Raw genomic sequence first — 24,669 nt, forward strand, 5'->3', positions numbered from 1 at the left:
GTTTTGGTCATTTATAAATCAGTGTTGGTCAGTAATTCCTCAAGACTTCTTCCTTTACTTCTTTTTATTTGATGCAATCCTTTTTATCCAATAGAATAGGCAGCACAAGGTAACATAACTATCTTTTGCCAAAATGGTTTCGACAACCACATGCTGCATTGAGAAAATTTAAGACGAGCACATAAGTATCGGACGATGTTATGTATTTACGCAGGGTTATTTCTTTTTTAACCTTTTTGTATCTGTGGACCCCTTGACCACTGTCCCTGAAACCAGGGACCACCTACTCCTTAACATGAAAGGAAAGTAATTTCTGACCCAGAAAAGTTCAACGTTGACATCTTCTGGAAACATTGGCAAGTAAATACATTTAAATCAATGAAACCAAAGAAAAAGTAATTATTCCAGCGCTCAATTTTCGTTATTTTTTTCTTGTTTCCGTCAATTGTTATATTTAATCTCCATGGAGATGAAACAAACCAAAAACCAAACTTGAACTTCCCCGTTCCCGTTTATCTTTCTCCTTTTCTTTCGTGAACACATTCAGTCCCAATTATCATTTTGCTTTCCTCTCACATCTCCCATTACGTATTTCCTTCTTCGCCAACTCTGTCGGTCACTTAAAATTTAAATCACAATTTCAAATGTTTCATCTCCCTTTACTCTCACCTGACCAAATATCTTTCTCCGATAAAGCTTCTTCCTCCTTCCCACCTTCTGTTTCATTTCCGGGATTGCTCACGAACCTCAAGGACATCCCCAAATTAACTCCCGTCCAAACCACCTCTTCTCCTGTGGGTGATTGTGTTTCTCACCTGTCTCTCCACCTTCCCACATTTCATTTACTTCTTCCATTGCATTCATGTCCAGTTTTCCCTTCCACTTGTTTCAGAACCTTGTTGTGCTTAAAGCTTATGTCTAGATCATTCTCTAACTTCCAGTTACTTTCCCATTCTTAAAGAGTTTTCCCGCTTTCAACTCATGTTGAATCTCTTCCACGAGCCTCAACTTTGTACACAAAAAAACTGTACGTCAAATTTCCTTCACGGACCCTCAACAACATCACTACGGATTCCTGATAATGAGGCCACAGACCCCCAAAAACGTGGCGACAGACCCCCGATAATGAGGCCATAGACTACGAATAACGCAGCTATGGATCCCCAATAACGTGGCGATGGACCCCCAACAATGAGACTGTGGACCCCCAATAACGTGGTTCGTACCCCCAATGATGAAGCATGGACCCCCAATAACATGGCTACAGACCCCCGATAATGAGGCCATGGACTCCAATAACGCAGCTCGGGACCCCCAACAACGTGGCCACGGACCCCGAATCGTACCCGTGATTCCTCTTGAATGGCGTTGTGTGATGTAAATAGATAGGCCATAGACTCCCAATAACGCAGCTATGGATTCCGAATAACGCGGCGACAGACCCCCAACAATGAGACCGTGGACCCCCAATAATGTGGCTTCCGCAGTGTGACCACTCCTCATTTTCATAAATGCCAAGGTAAGCCAATGAAAAAAGCCAAGAATTCACAAGGTTTCGGAAAAGCGATGATAATAGAAAACCGATACGCCAAGAAAACCTATAGAAAACCACGACGCCAAGGTGAACAACGAATAGCGAAGATCTTGTGAAAAAAGCCAAGGTGTGGTCAAACTGGGCTACGGACCCCCAATAATGAAGCATGGCAACAATAATCCCCAATAACATGGCAACAGACCACTGATAATGAGGCCATGGATTCCCAACAATGCAGCGATGGACCCCCAATCACATGGCTACAGACCCCCGATAATGAGGCCATGGACTCCAATAACGCAGCTCGGGACCCCCAACAACGTGGCCACGGACCCCGAATCGTACCCGTGATTCCTCTTGAATGGCGTTGTGTGATGTAAACACACAACAACGTCAGGATGTGTGCGACAGGTGATTGCTGTTTATTTTACTCGGTTGATTTGGTGTCGGAAATTAAAATCTTTGATAAAAGTGATTATTTCATCTCCCGCCATCTCTCGGCATTTCCTTCCCGGTCGGTCTGGCTCGGTAATTGCGACTCCACTCGTAATTGTGACACAAACATTTTGCGAGATTAAAACAAATCAAGTTTAAGCGTCAACGGTCCATCAACCGCCTCGCTCTCATTCAAAGCCCCATTTCTCTTACCCGGTGAGATGCCTTGAAGATCCAGTTTACTGGATGGAACTTGTTCATGAGAGAGGAAAGGTATCTACCCCATCCATGGAGGGTCCTGTTTCTCACGTCCACTTTGGACAAACTCATTAACACGACATTAGCTGGAAACAACATGACTGACTTAACAGGGACGTCGCTCGACACTAATAACGGTTTGAAACAACATTCGTTGCCCCGGAAACGGGTCGCGTCATAACGAACATGCATGACGTCATGTGACGTGAACCGTTACACGCTCATCTCTTCATTTATTAAACACTTCGGGTTTATTCACTTTATTAGCGACAAAAGTAACAAAAATGGAGAAGGAAGATTAATTACCGACACAATTATTTACTGGAATTATAAAAGTGAAGTAAAACTTTGAATTAGTTTGTAATTCAGTTTTAACTTTGCACAAAGTGATGATTGTTTGCATTCAAACGTCGTTTCAGATTTAAACGAAATGTAAATATTATTTTATTTGCGAGCGAAAAACCCAAACAATGTACAGCATTGTTTGTGTGTTTCATGAATGAGACCGTGGGACAAAAATGTGTCGCTGGGTGATTCTGCTGAAAACTTGTTATTGGAATGTCGATATTCACACGAGAAGCGCATGATTACATCATTAGTAGATATGGCAAATGTTCCCGCCTTTTTCTTTGCACATTACTTGTAGTTCAAAAGGACCAGAAATCATTTTAAATTATCCCACCATACGGTATTCCCTCAATCTGCGTCACTCGGAAGGAGGTGGCGAGCAGCCAATCAGCGACGTTCATCAAGTTCAGAGACCGTCCCCTCCCCCCCCCACCCCCGTCCATCCAACATGGCAGCGCCCGTGTAATATCGTTTCTCTCGCTGAAAATGGCCTTGTTACTGTGTTACACAATTATCAGCAATTAGTTTCCAAAGATATCTTAATTGTTTTGAAAGATGGAAGAATTTAGACGGTATGGAGAATAAAATCACCGCTCAAGTTTCCCTTCCACACGTGACGAATCGACTTTGAAACCAGGGGTGTGTTCCGTTAGCCAGCGGCTTGCTATTGCTTGCAATCGCTTTCCAAGCCCGTCGTTCTGTATCAACCCCCTTGCTTCGCTATGGAAACAAAATGGCTGTAGGAATCTGTTTCAGTTCCGTGTCAATCCCCTTGCTTCGCTCTGGAAACAAAATGGCCGCCGGAGTCTGATTCACAATATTATTGAAAAACGTCCATTTCATACTTTTATTGTTGTTGGACTTTTCATCTTTATACTTCAAGATCTACAAACATGCAAAACCCCCACAAAAAAACACACAGCGATGGGATGCACAGGTTCGTTTGGCAGGTAGCTCCTCCTTCTGAATCCCCATTTTTATTTATCTTTCTCTTCCGCTTCCTCGTACGATGTCGCCGCTGCGAACACGATACGTGAACATGCGTTCGGGGAAGTCGTCACAAGAGAAACGAGTAAAACTAAAAACGACGGCACGGACAGCATCAGTTCGTGTTTTTATTTTTTATTTTTATTTATTTTTTTGTATACCTTGGTCGAGGCTCGTATGAGAGCTAACACACAACTCACAACAAGGAGGCATGAGACAAGAGGGGCGGGAGTGGAAGGGACAAAACAGTGGGGAACAGACACATTAGGTGAACTGTGGAAGGGAGAGGGATGGGGATGGGATGGGGAACATGGCGAAGAGAAGATGGACATTACAGGGACTTTCAGGAAGGGAAGCAGGAGAATTGAAGGAAGTGGGCTTGGGTGGATTATTGGGGGTAGAAAAGATCGGGGATTTGGATGGGGGAAGATAAGAGGTGGTGGTGAACAGCTGTTTTGAAAGCCTGGAGGGAAGAATGGGAAAGAATAGAGTGAGGAAGTTTATTCCAAAGGCGGGAATATTCCAAAGGTGTTCCACCATGGCGCCGTTTCCATGGAGATCGCCATCTTCTTAAGCGGTGCTCTGGCCTGATTAGAGAACATTGTACTTTACGGTACTTCTACATATCGACGGTCCCCTGTGCCAGTGCGCATGCGCAGCCTGAGCCGGAGCCAGGGATGTTGTGGGCGTTTCAACCTGTTCAATACTTGTTTGATTATTGTCGTTCCACGCTAATAAAGTGGTCGAACAAATTTAACTCTGTTCTTATTGAAAATCAAACATCTTGATGCAGTCGAGTAAAGATCGTCGGTGCTGAGGAGGACACGACTGGGTGAAAACGGACCACGAGAACGTCGACAGTGAGTTTGGATTTCTCGGGTACTGTACCCAATCTTCGCCCCCAGGACACTGTACACACGTGTGCATCACCGAAAATAGAACGTTTACTCCAGAATAACTGTTCCTATGGCGCCGGTGGAAGCAGAGTGCCCGATCGAGGGTTGTGACTATATGGCTACACACGCAGAGGCGGCAGTGGTGGCGGCCATGTTGAGTATACACGCCACTGTGCACGTCGCCGCCCCCAGGGCAGCGAGCTCGAATGCCAAGATGGAGAAACTCAAGCGTCCCTCCATAGCACTGGCCGGAACGGGCGAGGCCTGGTCGTACTTCATAACCCGCTGGGGCGAATACAAAACAGGTACTAAGCTTGTCGGACCCGACATAGTCGCGCAGCTACTGGAGTGCTGTGAGGAGGAGCTGAGAAAGGACCTCACTCACGCGGCGAGTAGGAGCCTCGTGGGCAGCGATGAAGAAGACGTCCTCGCCGCCATGAAGGCGCTCGCCGTCCGGACGGAGAACACGATGGTAGCTCGAGTGGCCCTGTCCAACATGCGGCAGGGACACGAGGAGCCCGTCCGGTCGTTCCACGCTCGCATCAAGGGGCAGGCGGACACGTGCAAGTATGAAATGAAGTGCACCAAGGTGGAGTGCGATCAGGTCAACGACTTCACGGAAGAGATATTGCGCAACGTGGTTGCCCGTGGCAACGCGGACCAAGCAATACAACTTGACCTACTCGGTGAGAAGAACCAGGACATGCCATTAAAGGAGTATATCGAGGCCAAAGAGTCTGGAAAACGCTCGGCATCGCACCTGCTTGACACTCAGAGCACGGACGCGATCAGTAGTTCGTATCGGCGGGGAAAGCAACAGGACGTCCGTGCCAGAGTAGGAGCCAGGCCGGAAAAACGGAAGGCCAAGCCCGAAGGAGTATGCATCTACTGCAGCGAGGTGGGCCACGGCAAAACGCCTCAATGGTGCGCCAGACTCGCCAGTGCCCCGGATACGGTAAAAAGTGCCGGAAGTGTGACCGTCAGAATCACCTCGACAAGGCGTGCCTGGGCGGCCGATCGGCAAGACCCCCATCTAAGGAGACCGACGGGATGTACGACGAACAGACGGCAGCCTTCGTCGAGCTATGCACGGTCACCATGGCCAGCACAGAGGACGAAATGCGCGCTCTTCCCCTCGCTCACCACCTGTACGATGATATGTGCGATAAGTGGATGAAACGCATCTCCGACCTGCAGCCATACGTCAACCTCACTCTCACCAACAAGCGCGAGGATTACAAAGCGCTGGGTTTTAACCTCCTGAAACACACCCGCGCGGTAACCCTACCCGCTATGGCAGACACGGGGTGCCAGAGCTGCCTGATCGGCATTAAAGTCGTCCAACAAATGGGCCTGAGTACCGAGGACCTCATACCTGTATCCATGACCATGAAGGCCGCAAACAACAAAGGAATTCGTATCTTCGGAGCCGTGGTAGTCAGATTCGCCGGTAACAGTGACGACGCTCGGAGATTGGAGACGCGCCAAATCGCGTACGTGACGGACTCTTCAGACCGCATATTCCTCTCCCTCGCGGCCTGCATGGACCTGGGAATGATCTCGGACAGATTCCCGACACTCGGAGAGGTGAATCTGACGACCTCGGAATTGTGCGACTGCCCGCGACGCGCGGAGCCGCCGACCAAGCCGACCGCACTCCCCATGCCAGCGACCGAGGCCAACAGAGAGGCACTACAGTCACATTTACTCAGGATGTATGCTTAGAGCACATTCAACACGTGCCCACACCAGCCACTACCGAGAATGACCGGCCCGCCACTACGTCTTATGCTCAGTGAGAACGCGACACCGGTTGCCCATCACACTCCCATCTCCGTGGCCATACATTGGCAAGATGAGGTAAAAGCAGGCCTCGACCAGGACGTTCGGCTCGGCGTGTTGGAGGAAGTACCCGTCGGCACGCCGGTGACATGGTGTCATCGCATGGTAATTTGCGCGAAAAAGAATGGCAAGCCGCAACACACCGTCGACTTTCAGGCCTTGAACAAGCATGCGTTCCACGAGACCCACCACACCCAATCCCCGTTCCACCAGGCGAGACGCGTACCTAACGGGAAGTGCAAGACAGTATTCGACGCATGGAACGGTTACCATAGCGTCCGCCTACACGAGGACGACCGCCACAAGACGACCTTCATCACTCAATGGAGGCGCTACCGGTACCTATCTGCCCCACAAGGGTATATGGCATCGGGGGACGGTTACTCACGACGATACGATGAGATCGTCGCGGACATTGGTAACAAGACCAAGTGCGTAGATGACACGCTACTATGGTCAGACACGATTGAGGGGAGCTACTTCCAGGCGGTCCAATGGCTGGATATATGCGGCCGGAATGGAATCATCCTCAACCCGGAGAAGTTTGTCTTCAGCGCACCCACGGTGGACTTCGCGGGCTTCACCATCACCATGACCGACGTGCGACCGTGCAGCCACTACCTGGAAGCAATCCACGATTTCCCACAACCGCGTAACATCACCGACGTCAGATCATGGTTCGGGCTTGTCAACCAGGTGGCATACGTATTTAGTATGGCCGAACGAATGCAGCCATTCCGGAAGTTCCTGAAAAGTGGAGAACGCTTCCAGTGGTCCATGGAGTTAGAGGACATATTCCGCGAGTCGAAAGACGTGATCGTACAAGAAATCGAACACGGTGTCCGCATATTTGACAAAACTAAGCCAACATGCATCGCCACGGACTGGTCGAAGGAGGGAATCGGATTCTGGTTGCTTCAAAAGCACTGCCGATGCGTGCCAGTTAGACCATTCTGCTGCACTGATGGATGGAAAATAACCCTGGTCGGCAGCAGATTTCCACACGCGGCAGAATCCAGATACGCGACCATAGAGGGCGAGGCTCTCGCAGTCGCGGACGCCTTGGACAAGGCGCGCTACTTTGTACTGGGCTGCGAGAACCTGATCGTTGCGGTAGACCACAAACCACTGCTGAAGCTCCTTTCGGACAGAGCACTTGACGACATACCCAACCCCCGCCTCAGGAACCTCAAGAAGAAGACCCTGCGTTATCGCTTCCGCATCATACATATCCCGGGCATGAAGAACAAGGCAGCAGATGCCATGTCGCGCAGGCCGGTCGGCACCACGCGACCTCCACTCATGAACCTTCCAGATGACAATGCCACCATAGCGACCCACCTCCAACCAAGCACGCACACCGATGTCCTGTCTCTCCTACGCCAAACTGAGCCGGAGTATGATGACGACGTCGAGGAGGACAACCTGGCATGGTGCGCCACGGGCCTCGAATCATTGTGATCAGTAACATGGGATCGCGTCAGGGAAGCCACCAGCAGCGATGGTGATATGCAAGGAATGACAATGAACGGCATCCCCGACTCAAAAATCGAGTTGCCAGAGACAATTCGCGACTATCACCAGTACCGCGAGAACATTACATCGACAGATGGAGTGATCCTATACAAGGACCGAGTAGTCATACCACCCTCACTCCGCGGCGATGTGCTGAGCGCCCTACACGCTGCCCACCAGGGCGTATCAATGATGACCGCCCTTGCAGAATCCTCTGTATTCTGGCCAGGCATGTCGGCCGACATCAGCGCCACTCGGAAAAACTGCGAACACTGCCACCGGATGGCACCATCACAGGCTGGAGCGCCACCAACTCCACCTATCCCGGTCGTTTGCCCCTTTCAGGCAGTGTGCTCGGACTTCTTTGTACACAGGGGTGCACACTACCTTGTGACGCTGGACAGATACTCGAACTGGCCGATCATCTCAAAGTCGACGGGTGGCGCTGCCGGACTCATAAGCTACTTACGTCGCGTCTTCGTGACATACGGGTCACCAGAAGAGCTCGCGTCGGATGGGGGACCGGAGTTCACCTCCACCGAGACCAGGTCATTCCTGCACAGATGGGGCGTACACCACCGCTTGTCATCGGTGGCCTTCCCTCACAGCAACTGTCGCGCGGAGATTGGAGTTAAGACAATGAAACGACATATCACGGACAACACCAGTCCGCAGGGAGAACTTGACACTGACGCTGTGCAGAGAGCGATACTACAATATCGTAACACGCCTGACCCTGACACGAAGATCTCCCCGGCAATGTGTGTCTTCGGCTGCCCGATATGCCATTTCATCCCAATTATCCCCGGGAAGTACAGACCGCACGACACTTGGCATGAGACCCTGAAAGCGAGGGAGGAGGCCCTCCGCAAACGTCATATCCGCACAGCCGACACCTGGGCAGAACACACCAAACGCCTTCCGCCACTTGCTGTAGGGGACCTAGTCCGCGTACAGAACCAGACAGGATTCCACCCAAAAAATGGGACAAGACAGGCAGTATCGTGGAGGTACGCCAACACGACCAATACGTGATCAAGATCGACGGCTCGGGCAGAGTCGCACTTCGGAACAGGAAATTCCTGCGCAAGTTTAGCCCAGTTCGCAATGACCAGCTGCCACCCCGGTCTATCTATGATGATCTAGCAACCCGCATCACTGTACCTGCACCCGTTGTAACACCGCAACTGCCTGACCTCGACAGCGAACCCGTGATATCTGCGACACCAACGGGGCCCACGCCGGCACTGACGTCAGTATGCACATCCCGGCGCAAGACGACACCCGTTTCAGACACGCCAGCAGCACCAGGACGAGGCACACCGAGGCGCGCGGTCCTTCAGACGCCACCATCGGCCCCTGAAATCCCGAGAGCCCCATCCCCACTGGGGCCCGATGTGACACCACCAGCACCAGCAATAGGTCAACGCCGATCCACCAGAGCGACCAGCGTGCCTGCCTGGCACAAGGACTACTCCATGGAATAGTCACACGATGGGCGATATAAACTTTTGTTCATTCATTAAACTTAATATCTTCTCAGCCTTTATCTATTAACATAATTGTGGTGAATTGAAGGTCGTGACGTGTGATCACATGTTGCACGGCTCGAGCACGGAATAGATAAAGCTGAGGTTCGGCTCGGTCGGTTGTGATTGTCCCAGGGGCATTGTCGTTTACGGCGGCGGTTCACTTGGTGCTCGTTGAATGGTGAGAATTGAGAGTATATCGGACTCCGTGCTTATACTGATTTATTTTGCGGTGATTAGTTGCGCGTGTATACCTTACTGCTTATGTACTCCTTGCTGCGCCTGTATTCCCTGGTGTGCCCGTAGAAGCGGCTTCAATCAAATGGAATAAAGCCTACACTCTGAAGGCTCTTCTCTCGTTTTCATTTCAATTTAATCCATTTGGTTTTCTCGGCTCTCAACCAACGATGGACAAGATCTACAAACCAGAGAGGTTTGACGCAGACCCAAACGCGACTGACTCAGAAATGAAATGGTCGCATTGGTTCCGTTCCTTCTCACACTATCTGACCATCATCGAAGAGGGAGCTGACAAATTGGCCGCCCTTGTGAATCATGTCTCGCCCAGCGTATACAGGCTCTTCTCGGAGTGTGACACCTACGAAGCAGCGATCGACGTGCTGCAGGCGCTCTACGTGAAGCGCAAGAACGAGGTATACATACGACATCTTCTCAACACATGCAAGCAAGCAGCCGGGGAGACAATCGATCAGTTCCTGCAAGCTCTGAAACAGCTGGGAAAAGACGGCAGCTTCCGGGCCGTAAACGCCGAGGAACACCGAAATGAAGCGACCCGGGAGGCATTTATCCAAGGACTCAGATCAGCCCACATACGGCAACGCTTACTAGAGAAAGCGCAACCCACTCTTGAAAAGGTAGTCGATCAGGCTTGAGCGATGGATACGGCTCAGCAGCAATCTGAGTCATTTGGGACACCGATGCTGCTAATGAACACCGCTATGGTGGAAACTCAAGGAACCCCACAGACACAGACACAGCCTGACACAGGGGATGGAGAAAAACACGAGGAGCCGGATACCCAGACCTCGTCAAACTCCTCAGCAACTACTCCGGTTGGTAAATGCTTCTTTTGTGGGTACAAAAGACACCCCGCCACAAATGCCCCGCCAGAGATGCCACATGCATGAATTGTGACAAGAAAGGGCATTATGCCAGGGTATGTAAATATACTCTAAGGAGAAATAAACCCACTTCTGCGGCTCTCTACTCACAAAAGAAACTAACTGCAGCCTCACCGGGGAATCTATCCAAGGCTATCATCAACTTACGAATTAACGGGCATATGGCTGAGGCTCTGATTGATACCGGTAGCTCTGAAAGTTTCGTCAACAGCTCGCTAGTGAAGGGCAGGAAATGGAAGATCCACCCGACAGACAATACGGTATGCATGGCCGCCACATCACTACAGTCCCGCATACGAGGGTACTGCAATGTTGAATTGGACGTAAAAGGGTACACGCATCGGGATGTAAGGGTACTGGTGCTTCGTGATTTATGCGCAGACGTAATTCTGGGTCATAATGTCCTCAAGCAGCACACGAGCGTCGAAATACCCTTTGGAGGAAGCAAACCTCATCTAATTTTAAATGCTTTGACCACCGCAGAGGTAACGTCCCCCCAGCTGTTTGCTAACTTGTCGCCGGTCTGTAAACCGATAGCGATCAAATCGCGGCGATATAGCACTGCTGATATGAATTTCATCACTTCAGAGACCAAGCGATTACTGGAAGAAGGAATTATAGAACCGAGCGATTCGCCATGGCGCGCACAGGTGTTGGTCACCGCCAATCAGAATCATAAGAAACGAATGGTTGTCGATTATTCCCAAACGGTCAATCGTTTCACCCAACTCGATGCCTACCCTTTGCCGCGCATAGACGAGATGGTCGAACGCGTGGCCAATTATAAGATATTCAGCACCATCGATTTGCGAAGCGCCTATCATCAAATTCCCATCCGAGAGGAAGACAAACCTTACACCGCATTCCAGGCAGGTAGACGCCTCTACCAATTCAGGAGGATTCCGTTCGGTGCCACGAATGGAGTAGCTTGCTTCCAACGGGTTATGGACGACATCATCTCAGATGAAAACCTCAAAGACACTTTTGTTTACGTGGACAATGTCACAGTGTGCGGTAGGGATCAGGGGGCACATGACATGAATCTGGACAGATTCTTGAGCATTGCTAGAAAATATAATCTGACTCTCAACTACGAGAAATGCGTATTCTCGGCAAGGTCAATTGACCTTCTCGGCTACACGATAGCCGACGGCACGATTAAGCCTCATCCTGAACGATTGCGCCCACTTCGTGAGCTACCCCCACCTCAGGACCTGCAGACAATGCGCCGGGTGATCGGCATGTTCGCTTACTATGCAAGATGGATTTCCCAATACTCCGAGAAAATACATCCCCTAGTGCATTGCAAAAACTTTCCACCAGATGCCGCTGTTGTAACAGCTTTCCACAGCCTCAAAGATGATATCAGTAATTCCGTGGTATTATCGATCGATGGCTCGGTGCCCTTCGTGGTGGAAACAGATGCTTCTGATCACACGATAGCTGCTACGCTTAATCAGTCTGGGCAGCCCGTCGCGTTCTTCTCGAGAACTCTCTCTGGAAGCGAGCAGAGACACTCGGCAATAGAGAAGGAAGCGTAGGCCATCGTCGAGGCCCTGCGTAAATGGAGACATTATTTCCTGGGAAACCACTTCACGCTCGTTACGGACCAACGATCCGTGGCATTCATGTTTGATGGGAAAAATAATGGGAAAATTAAGAATGAAAAAATTATGAGATGGCGGATAGACCTAGCTTGCTATAGTTACGACATAGTCTACCGGCCCGGGAGGGAAAACCCTGCTGCAGACACCTTCTCTCGGGTCTACTGTTCGGCGACAATCAGTCGGGCTTTGCAAGACCTCCATGTGTCTTTGTGCCACCCGGGGGTAACCAGAATGGCACATTTCGTGCGCAGACAAAACCTTCCCTATTCTATTGAAGATATTAAACAAATGAATGCTTCATGCCCTGTTTGTGCTGAACTAAAACCCAGATTCTATGGCGCGTCTTCTGGCAGATTGATCAAGGCCACTTCTCCCTTTGAGAGACTAAACATTGACTTCAAAGGGCCCCTGCCGACCGAGACAGACAACAGATACATATTCACTGTTGTTGATGAATATTCAAGGTTCCCTTTCGCATTTCTGTGCTCGGATATGACCTCGGGCACTGTCGTGAAATGTCTGTCTGACCTCTTCGCTATGTTTGGGAAACCTTCGTACATACATTCAGACAGAGGGCCGTGTTTCATGTCGGCCGGGCTAAAACAATTCCTATTAGAGCACGGCATAGCAACTAGTCGAACGACGGGTTACAACCCACAGGGTAATGGGCAGGTGGAACGATATAATGGAGTTATTTGGAAAGCCGTAACTCTGGCGCTGAAATCGAGAGGACTGGGGCCGGAGCAGTGGGAGGTTACCCTTCTCGACGCTCTGAATTCCATACGCTCTTTGCTCTGCAGGTCCACCAATGCAACTGCTCACGAACGAATGTTTACTCACCAGCGGCGTTATGTTGACGGCCAATCGGTGCCCAACTGGCTAACCCATCCCGGAACAGTGTTCATGAAACGCCCGGTACGACAAAGCAAGTATGAACCCATGGTGGAAGAGGTCGAACTCATCGATACTAATCCAGAGTATGCTCATGTCAGGCTCCCGGATGGCAGGGAGACCACTGTGTCGGTTCGCCATTTGGCTCCCCAGGTACTCCTCCCGCAGGTACACCACCATCTGGCACTCCTCCCTCTGACATCCCCTCCCCAGGTGTTCCCCCCAGGAACTCCACCCTAGAAGGGTGACGACGGAGCTGCCGCGTTCCACCCGAGAGCGATCGGGGAGTCATCTCCGGCACGTGTCGAGGCTCACCAAGAGGATCGGAAGCCTCCCTCAAGTGAAACCGCCATCTACTCCCGGAGAGGTCGACGGATAATACCCCCTCGCCGACTCAATCTGTAAAGGGGATTATCGGCATCCTCGATGCTCATGCTCCTATATGCTCGTTACATAATATATCGATGCTCATGACCATGCTCCCACAACTCAAAATAATCCTCACTGCTTGGCATGTATGCTTCTGTAGTTTAGATAGTTCGCGTTGCTTGAAATGTATACTCCTATAGTGCTGAAGTAATCATGGTGCGTTAGTTGGGCCTCTAGTTACATTTTAAAGACGGGGAGAATGTGGTGAATTGAAGGTCGTGACGTGTGATCACATGTCGCACGGCTCGAGCACGGAATAGATAAAGCTGAGGTTCGGCTCGGTCGGGGGTGATTGTCCCAGGGGCATTGTCGTTTACAGCGGCGGTTCACTTGGTGCTCGTTAACTGAAGGTTCTCATTGACTGGTGAGAATTGAGAGTATATCGGACTCCGTGCTTATACTGATTTATTTTGCGGTGATTAGTTGCACGTGTATACCTTACTGCTTATGTACTCCTTGCTGCGCCTGTATTCCCTGGTGTGCCCGTAGAAGCGGCTTCAATCAAATGGAATAAAGCCTACACTCTGAAGGTTCTTCTCTCGTTTTCATTTCAATAATAAAGACTCGGAGGGAGATAGAGAACATTGTACTTTACGGTACACTACGGTCCCCTGTGCCAGTGCGCATGCGCAGCCTGAGCCGGAGCCAGGGATGTTGTGGGCTTTTCAACCTGTTCAATACTTGTTTGATTATTGTCGTTCTACGCTAATAAAGTGGTCGAACAAATTGAACTCTGTTCTTATTTACTGATTACACACAAACTTGCTGCACAGGATCAACATGACCCCCAATGAATGTTTTTGTTATTATCTTTGCCGCGTTCCGGTGAAGTGAGGTGTTTTCGATTGAATTATAAGCAGTCGGTATGTTTTTTGCTTCCTGCACATCACTTCTGGGTTATTTGTTTGCCTTCACACAGCTATCTGTTACCTATACACCGCCCAAATCAAGAACGCATTGTATGTTTGGAACAAGATTGCCCGTGAAACCGGAAACTCTGCGAATAGTCTTTAAAACCTTTTCCAAAATACAAAAAACGAAGCCGGAATTTTCGGGGCAAACAAAATTTTACAACTCAAACTGTGGAAGAATCAAAACGGTTCGTTGTGCAAGGTTTTTTTCAGGATTGGAGGAGGCACACTCGCTTCGAAAAAGATTATGAAGGCTGTGTTAATGTTATTGGGAGGAAGAAAGACTGTAGAGGTCGATGCGTTAATATTCTTAAAGAAGAAGAAACAATAATTTGTAAAAAAGAAAGAAAAAAATACAGTGTGGAGAAAATAGTGGAAGAGGAAGAAGAAAATTGAAAAGAACAGATTGAAGAAGAAGAGGAGAAGGGGAAGAAGAAAAGAGGCGAAGAATAAAAGAGGCGAAGAAGAAGAGAGGCGAAGAAGAAGAAAGGCGAGTAAAGTGGAGTAGTGAGTTTAGTGATTGTTGTGGGTCATGTGGTGCTGTTTTTGATGAACACATCTGACAGCATCGATTGGTAAGTGATGTCGGAACCAAAGGTGATTTAAAACTTAACGCAGGAACCGTGTAACGCAGCACGGAATTTTGTGACTGCTCCACGCTATCTTTTCACTGTTCCAGGTTTCAGGGCCTCGACCCTTTCATGTCACCGGTCCTTGGATAAATTGCTTTCCGGGCGCTGAGGCGACGGCGTGCGGCCATGGAGGTCCGAGCAGGTACGTGCTTCGGAAAACCCCAGAACGTCTTGTATCTGGTAATAAGGGTGTTGGGTTGAGGGACTGGGATGCTCGTCGGGGAGAGAGAGAGAGATAGAGATAGAGATAGAGAGAGAGAGAGAGAGAGAGAGAGAGAGAGAGAGAGAGAGAGAGAGAGAGAGAGAGAGAGAGAGAGAGAGAGAGAGAGAGAGAGAGAGAGAGAGAGAGAGAGAGAGAGAGAGAGAGAGAGATAGAGAGAGATAGAGAGATAGATATATATATATATATATATATCCATCCATTGGGACCATACTCTGTGCAGAGCGTTGGTGCTGCTTAAGCAGTCTCCTTGGCCAATGGGTACAATCCTGGACGGGTCACCACTCTGACACAGGATATCAACAAATGGCACTCATTTTGCCGACCTCAGAAGGATGACAGGTTGAGTCAACCCCACCTAGTATTAATTCAACAGCAGAATGGGATTTGAACTCAGGATCCTAGGATCCCAAGCCCACCACCCTCACCATTAAGCCAACACCAGGCATATAAGAAATGTGAAGAGAACAAAGATGAGTGGGACTAAGGTTACTATCATAGTTTCGTTTCTGAATATCATTCGCTGACAGTTGTTGACAACTAATAACACAAAAATGATCATGCAATATGATTTTAAAATCCTGAATGCCAGCCATCGATTAATTCATTCAGTCAGCATGAACAACTGCTTCCTAACCTTTGCCCCACTGTATGCTTATACATCGATATAATTGATTTCTTTCTGTTTTTTTGACTCGGACTCTAATAATAGAAACTGCAAGCCAGCTGGATATTGTCCAAGCAAGGCTGATTTGGAAATTTTTTCATGGATGGTGAGTTCACTTTAAACTGTCAGTAACCACACATAAAAACAGGCTCATGGAGGAGCGAGTACATCAGTCACACGAGGATAAGGATGTAATTATATTGAGCGAAAGTACCCATCACTGGGACGGGAAAGGTTTGATTTAATCGATCAATTTTAATTATTTCATGGACTGTAAAAGGGCTAATTGTGTTGCACTCTTGATTTTACTCGGAGACAAAGCTCTGAGTTACTTGTACCGCCCACCATGAAATGGTGATGGGGTGGGGGGGGGGTGGAGGAGGTTGAATTTGTCTCAAAACGGGGCAAAATATCCTGCTTGTGAAATAAGATTTGGCATCAAACATTATTTATTCATGCCTGTTCTCCAATCATTTCAAAATTGAATGTTGAGCCTTTTTAAAATGCGGTGTGGGAAGCGGCCACCATAAATGGGAAACAGTAGAACGCACGGACAGACACTACGGTTCACTATATATATATATATATATATATATATATATATATATATATATATATATATATATATATATATATATATATATATATATATATATATATATATATATATATATATATATATATATATATATATATATATATATATATATATATATATATGATCGATCACTGTACAGTATTTTCAAATGACACTTGTTAAGAATTGGTAAATTATCACAGCACGTGCAATTGTAACACTGAACAACAAAATTTTTTTACTGGAGATGTGTAAAGTGATTTAGACTAATTTGGGTACGCTGATTTCAAAAATCATAACCGTTTTGCTGTATCACGTCAGGATTTTCAGTAACAGAAATATTCCCATTGCCTAGAAGTCAGGATTTCAATGAAATTTACAAAAATTCATTTATTCATTTATTTCATCATGAATGCTTCAAAATTATAGAAATTACAGAAAAACTCCACTAGAATGTAATTAAAAATGCTTTAGGCATTTGGCTTTGCGTTTGTGCTGCTCTGTGTCAGTTTCACGATGCAGGAACCAGCAGAAATCGCCCATCATGTTCGGGTTGTGCCGCCCTTGGTAACGCGTCTCCATGAGTGAAATCTCTTGGTGGAATCGCTCGCCGTGCTCGTCCGAGACTGCTCCCAAGTTGTCAGGGAAGAAGTTCAGGTGCTGGTGTAGGAAATGGATTTTCAGGGACATCCTGGAGCCAAGTTTCCTGAAGGACTCCAGCAGCTGCTGCACTATTTCTTCATAGTTGTCCGCGCGCTCGTTCCCCAAGAAGTTGTCCGTCACAGCTTTGAAGCTCCTCCACGCTGCCAGCTCTTTGGGGTTTAGAGTTGTTGGAAAAGTTTCGTCCTTCATAATCTGTCGGATTTGCGGTCCAACAAAGACACCAGCCTTGATCTTGGCCTCCGACAAGGTGTTGCCAAACTTTTCCTTGAGGTATAAAAACCCACGCCCATTCAGATCCATTGCCCGTACAAAACTTTTCATCAAGCCGAGCTTTATGTGGAGTGGTGGAAGGAAAACCTTGGCTGGGTCGACAAGGGCGACACGCTTCACGTTGTGTCGACCAGGTACATGCTCTTTTCGCTCTTCCCAATCTTTCTTCATTCAGTGATTCTTGTCGTCTCTGCTATCCCAGAGACAAAGGAAGCACATGTATTTCGTGTAGCCTGACTGCAGCCCTAACAACAGCGCCACCACTTTCAAGTCTCCGCAGATGTGCCAGTTGAAGTCATTGTACTTGATGGAATCAAGCAGCTGTTGCATAGTCTCATAGGTCTCTGTCATGCCGAACGCGTGAGCCAATGGGACTGATGGTTTCTCGTTGCCATTGTGGAGCAAAACAGCCTTCAAGCTGTTCTTCCCCGAGTCGATGAAGAGGCGCCAGTCTGCAGGATCGTGATCACACCCAAGTTCTTTCAACAGACCGTTGATGTCACTGCAGAATGTCATCGTGTCTTCCATCTCAAAGAACTCAGCCATGTCTCTGTGACGTGCTCTGAACAAGGATATCTTGGTGTTAGGTTCAAGTAGATTCCACTGCTGCAGCCTTGATCCAAGCAGCTCTGCCTTCGCCTTTGACAGCGAGAGATCTCTTACAAGATCATTTAAGTCTCCCTGGTTCAGAAGGTGTGATTCTTGAGTGTCGGGTTCAAAAGGTTCATCATCACCATCCTCTTCACCACTGCTTACAGCTATGTTCTGATCAGCTGGAGGTGTTGGAACGGGGTTCTCGTCATCATGAGGCACAGGTTTACGAGCAGAGACGCAGTCAGCATACTTGATGTGACCTTTATTCTTCTTGTTGAAGCCGGCGATGCTTGTGCAGCAGAAATAACAATCATCATGATGATTCTGCGGCTCACGCCATATCATGGGCACCGCAAATGGCATGCTCGCGCGCTTGCCCACCAACCACTGAGTCAAGGTTGTGTGACAGCTTGTGCAGCAGATGTGTGGTGCCCAGCTCTGTTCTTGGTCCCCCACCTTACACCCGAAGTAGTGAAAGTAGGCGGCCTTCATTTTCACTGCTGTAGATATACTTCGCTGTTGATCTTTTTTGGTATACCGACCACAGACATAACAGTTGTCAGGATGATTGGTACAGGAACGCCTACTCATCTTTATCTGAAAGAAAGAAATATAACACAAGTTAACAACAATTGTACGAAATAGACATGTTAAAGACATATGTAAATTTCATTGAAATCCTGACTTCTAGGCAATGGGAATATTTCTGTTCCTGAAAATCCTGACGTGATACAGCAAAACGGTTATGATTTTTGAAATCAGCGTACCCGAATTAGTCTTAATCACTTTACACATCTCCAGTAAAAATTTTTTTTTGAAATTTGTTGTTCAGTGTAATCAGTGATCTGAGCATCATGAGCCACATGACATAGCAATTCCAATTCCCATCTCACGTGGCTCATGATGAATTTCCAATTTATTTTTAAATCATTGCTATAATTCATGGACCAGTGTTTTTGTGTTTGGTTGTTGTGCTACTACTCTGACAGTTCTGAGCCAATTGCATCCAGATTTGCTGCAGAGAATCAGTATGACCCCAATTAATGTATCGGGGTGTTTTTATCTCTGCCAATGGTCTTGGGGGAGGGGGGGGGTAGATGCAAATTCTTTATGGGAATGTGTCATGTAGCGCTGCCTCCAGTTGGGGTAGGGTATAACAAGTCACCGTTTGCAGCACATTATTTCTGTCTCCACATTTTCCAGTGCAGTGAGGTGTTTTTGAATTATAAGCAGGAGGTATGTTTTTTCTTCATGCACATCACCCAGGTTAACTGTCAGTAGCCTATGCACCGCCCAAATAGAGGTATGCATCAGAAGAACGTGTTGCATGCTTGGCACAAGATCACCCTGAGGGCAGGTACTCTGCTAGTGTATTACACTCCATAATCGTAATACATTAATATAAGTGTGTACTCGTCATGATTTGTGGGAATGTTTTATCCATGAACTTTGGAAATTCTTATTAAATTGGCCTCAATGCAGTCCTATCAAATGCCAGATCTCTGTTTTAATTTGAGGAATTTTATCTTGGTGGTTTCTTCTCACTCTCACCTTCAGGGCTTTAAACAGGCAGTGCACCATCATCTCATGTCATCCTCTATCCATACCCACATTTTTATCCACCCCCATGAACCCGACTTAACCCAACCCTCTTATTTTCAGGTTACTGTTTTTCCTCCGCTCCACTCTCTTCTCTTCCCTGTTCATAGTCGGGTAAATCGACAACAAAAAATAGCCTTACCCCCAAAAAATTGATCCAAAAGGTTTTTTAACGGTTTTAGGTAGGGTTTGACCTCCAAAATAACATCCTAAAAATCTACTCAAATCCACCTACCGGAAAGGGCCTATTTTCAAGATGGTGTCCAAAATGGCTGCCGTGGGCTTAAATTGCCATAGAATGGGCATTAGTTGGCCTATATTTGCGATTTTTGTGTCAATTTCTATGTTTCGGAGGTCATCAAATCTATTGAAATCATTTTCAAAGTTGATCAGTGATGGGAAAACCTTAAATCCAAGATGGCGTCCAAAATGGGTGGCGTAATAAGTTCTGGGCGGGTCTAAGCCCTGATCTTGTCATCGAACAGACCTTGATGAGATCCCTGAAGAGCACTGGTGGCCTAACACGCGGAAGTGGGATGGGTGAAGAACAACGGTCTCTCTGGACAATGTCAATGCCGGTCACGTCGGAATATAACAGTGCGATGCAGGAATTCACTGATCTTTTGTACACGACTAGTGAACAACACAAGGAATCTAGTGGCGCAAGGATGGAAAGAGATGCTTCTGACCTAGCCAAAATCAGTTCAAAACTCAGTGAATGCTCTCCGTTTTCTCCAGATCCCTCACTAAGAAATGTTGTGACTGGAGTGGTGGCCGCGTCGGATGTGAATGTCCACGAGCATAAGTCTGTTGGAGAGAAGATTATGGAAAGTATGGTCAATAAACCCGCTTTCACATCTTCCTTCAAACGAAAAGACAAAGCCAAAACACTTGGAGATGTATCTTCAGTCAAACTTGGTCCAGACAGAGCAATTGACCCTGCTCTACTCTTTCAAAGATTTCTTGTTGTGTCAAAAACAGGAGACATTTCATTGGAAGATGTCATGGGCTATGAGCTGAGCCCATTTCCCCCTGCCCTGTTTGAGGGTATAGGTATTTTCAGAAAGGCTGACAAACCTCAATTAGTTCAAGCTATCAGAGACCATTCTGCCAAAGTGTCAAATGATACCGTGTCTGACTCTGTTCCCCAAACTGAGCACTATGTTCTTGATGGTGGCTCCTTGCTGCATCGTTTGTCATGGACAGCCGGGGACAGTTTCAATGTGATAGCCAAGTCGTATGCTGACTTCACTATTCGTCACTATGGAAAAGCAACAGTCGTTTTTGATGGTTATGATGATGGACCATCTATTAAGGACAATACACACAAGCGCCGTGGCCATATTGTTCATCCCGAAGTCGGCTTCACACCTGGAACAGAATTCTCTGGCAAAAACGATGAGTTCCTGTCCAGGAGCTCCAACAAGCAACAGCTCATCAACCTCATCAGTGAGGAAATGAAGAAAATTGGCTTGAACGTAATTCATGCACCAGGGGATGCCGATGTAGACATAGTAAAAGCGGCAGTGACATCGTCATACCAACAATCAACTACCCTGATTGGAGAAGATACAGATCTGTTGGTGCTATTATTGCATTACGCTAGCGTCGACAACAAAGAACTGTATTTTCGTTCTGACAATTCATCCAGGAACTGGAAGGTGCACAATATCAACCAGCTGAAAGTATCATTGGGTGAAGAGCTATGCCCACATCTTCTCTTCCTTCATGCCTTCACTGGGTGTGACTCGACATCTCGAGTATTTGGAATTGGAAAAAAAGTCAGCATTTCAGAAACTGGCAAAGGGGGATTCAGCAATCAAGACTTGTGCAAAAACCTTCCTTGTCCCCAACCAAACAAGAGACATGGTCGTGGAAAACGGCAACAATGCCATGAAAGTATTATTTGGAGGACATCCCTGTGATTCCCTCGCCAAGTTGCGATATAATGTCTTTGTGAAGAAACTGGCTTCAGCTAAGTCGTTTGTCACCCCAGAACGTCTGCCACCAACAGCGTCTTCAACAAGGTTTCACTCTCTGAGAGTATACTATCAGATTATGGTCTGGATGGGGAGGAACGGAAACTTGAAGGCAACAGACTGGGGTTGGAAACTGGAGGACAATAAACTAGTTCCAGTCATGTCAGACAAGGACGCTGCTCCAGAAAAGTTGTTGAAGATGATCCGATGCAACTGCACAACTGGCTGTAGAACAAGTCGCTGTAGCTGTAGGGGATACGGTCTGCCATGCCACAGCGTCTATGGACCCTGTCAACTTGATACCTGCGAAAATCCTTTCAACAAGACAGTATCGGAGGACGAAGAGGAAGCATAGTTTATCTATGGTAAATGCTACTTCAATGAACGAACTTTCGTTGATGTTTTCGATTTACCCTAACTTGAAGGCATTTTAATTGAAAGTACGTTCTAGAGGAAATGGTGATCATTGTGAGAGCCGATTAATTTATTACTTTCTAAATTACCAAAGCATATTTTTATTTATGTTATGCACAAGATGGTCAATTAATTCTGATCACTACACATGGGACAACTTTTCAGGTAGACACTATTTGAAGGATTGGGCATGACCTCCAAAACATAGGAATAAACACAAACACTACAAATGTAGTCCATTTATTGCCTGTTTTAAAACAAGTACACGCCCATGGTGGCCATTTGGGGGGGGGGGGGCATTTTGGACGCCATCTTGGATTTAAGGCCTGACCATCACTGGTCAACTCTGAAAATGATATCAGGTGATTTGTTGACCTCCAACACATAGAAATCGACACATATATCACACATGCACGGTATTTATTGACAATTTAGTAGCAATTTTATGCCCATGGTGGCCATTTTGGACGCCATCTTGGATTTAAGGTTTTCCCATCAATGATCAGCTTTGAAAATGGTTTCATTGGATTTGTTGACCTCCAAAACATAGAAATTGACACAAAAATCACAAATGTAGGCCAGCTATTGCACATTCTATGGAAATTTAAGCCCACGGCAGCCATTTTGGACGCCATCTTGAAAATAGGCCCTTTCCGGTAGGTGGATTTCAGTAGATTTTTAGTATGTTATTTTGGAGGTCAAAACCATTGAAAAACCTTTTGTATCAATTTTTTGGGGGTCAAACCACAAATTTACTCTACTATCATTCTTTCCCTTGCTTAGTGTGTGCAGCTGTGACCCACTGTCACTATATTACTATTTAACCCTGTCATCTCACTTTTCTATGAGCAGAGATCTTGTGTTTTTAAAAAAAAAAGTGAATCTTAAGATGTCAGGTTCAAACTGGAGTTTCTCCAACGCTAATTTGCCTCCTGATTTCTGCAAAAAGGTGACTGACTTCCCAACTTTCACCTGAACAGGATTATAGGATACCTTAACTCGTACCTTAACTCTCATCCGCTCTTGTTGAACAATTTCTCGTGTCAGACATAAGAATCGCCTTTGTTCATGATGATGGCATGTTCATGTTATAAATGGTGTTCATGATGTTAGTGCGGTTGGTTCTCCCAACATGTGTATGTCTATGACGGTGGTGAAACATATTGCCTTCCATTGAAGCTGATGTTAATGTTCCACTTTGTTCTCTAACGCAGACTGCCTATTCCCAAGCTGGAGGACACGTTAAGACGTTACCTTGCAGTTCAACAACCATTTCTCAATGAAGCTGAGTTCAGGTTTGTTCCATTTGCATTAATTATGTTCATCCTTGAAATAATCACTCATTAGCGAATGAAAGTTCAAATTCAGCTGTCGTGAACCTGAGTTATCAAAATTAACATTGTTATTGAAAATACCACTATTTTGTATGGAACTTACATTGTTCTCCAAATAAAAATTCCTCATGAAGTTAGGAAGTGGGCGGGGGTGGGGGGGGGAGGGGTGGAGTCGAGAGACAAATCCATCCATCCATTGGGACCATACTCTGTGCAGAGCGTTGGTGCTGCCTTAGCAGTCTCCTTGGCTATTGGGCACAATCCTGGACTGGTCGCCACGCCGACACAGTATACCAGCAAGCTGGCACTCATTTTTCCGACCTCTGAAGGACGACAGGCAGAGTCAATCCCACCTGGTATTAATTCAACAGGTGGGTGGGATTAGAACTCAAGATCCTAGGATCCCAAGCCCACCACCCGAACCATTAAGCCAACACCAGGCATCGAGACAAATTCATGATTTATGAGTTGATCTGATAGAAAGTTAATTAATTATTAATCGAATCCTGTGAAAGTTTTTGGTAGGAGGGGTGGAAGGCAAATTTTCTCTTGCATTTAACCAATCAAGCACTTTTATGCCTCTGCACCAAGGGTGCCGGAGGCATTATTTTTTTCTACCCTTATCCAAGGCTGAAAGAGCCTTTACATTTATAATCGGCAAGACAAATCCATTTGAAGACATCAGCACTTTGTGAATTACAATAACATTTGTAGACAATTGACAAATTAGCACAGACGTTGATTGATTTGTATGTATCACTTGGCTTCTGGGTGCATTAATGCTGGGAGTGAGGCTGCACTGTGGATGCTTTGTCCACTGTAGGTTAGGGCAAGAATGGAATTTAGCTGTCAGTATTCTGACGATAACTCGCCTTCTTTTCGAAAAATACACCGTGGGATCTTTAATATATCGTGGGTTTCGGAGAATCGATGTTGGGGGGGGGGGGAGGTGAGGAACTCTCTTAAAAGGGCTTACAGACGTGGGCCTGTGTAGCCTGCAAACCATGTTTCCCTTCTTGATCTCAAATTCTGCAAAACTAAGACGAGCATTGTGATCCATTTGAAGAGAAGGGTGGTTGAAAGCATCAAGGGAAAGAGTGATGTGCGATTGCAACGATGATACGTGGGTCGCAGGTTTACAAGCAAACCAGAAAGGGACACAGCAATGTAGGGAGGTAAAAAACGAAACCCTGAGTGGGTGGAATCTTTTAAAGTAGCGTAAAACGTTTGGATTGGAGTTCGCCCTCACTACTCACTCATTGTTCAGTCGTGTTTCCAATTATTTCGAAAATAATCTCTGCACTCCAACTCTGATAAACCCTCCCTTGCTCATGTCATCTTGCGATCTTTATCAACGCATTACAATATATCACCACCTATTCACACGAAATTAATT

The 24,669-nt window shown here is 46.9% G+C and overlaps 1 long non-coding RNA gene across 1 annotated transcript; it reads left to right on the forward strand.

The window, feature by feature from the left end:
- Positions 1-14,530: 14,530 nt before the first annotated feature.
- Positions 14,531-23,406, forward strand: LOC147033221 (uncharacterized). The gene is made up of 3 exons (XR_015055494.1): positions 14,531-14,899; positions 15,004-15,098; positions 23,154-23,406. It is a non-coding gene; the product is annotated as an uncharacterized LOC147033221 (long non-coding RNA).
- The last annotated feature ends 1,263 nt before the right edge of the window (positions 23,407-24,669 follow it).

This window comes from Eptatretus burgeri, chromosome 2 (assembly GCF_056783735.1).
Source record: "Eptatretus burgeri isolate ZD-2024b chromosome 2, Ebu_testis_v1, whole genome shotgun sequence".
NCBI classification, from domain to species: domain Eukaryota; kingdom Metazoa; phylum Chordata; class Myxini; order Myxiniformes; family Myxinidae; genus Eptatretus; species Eptatretus burgeri.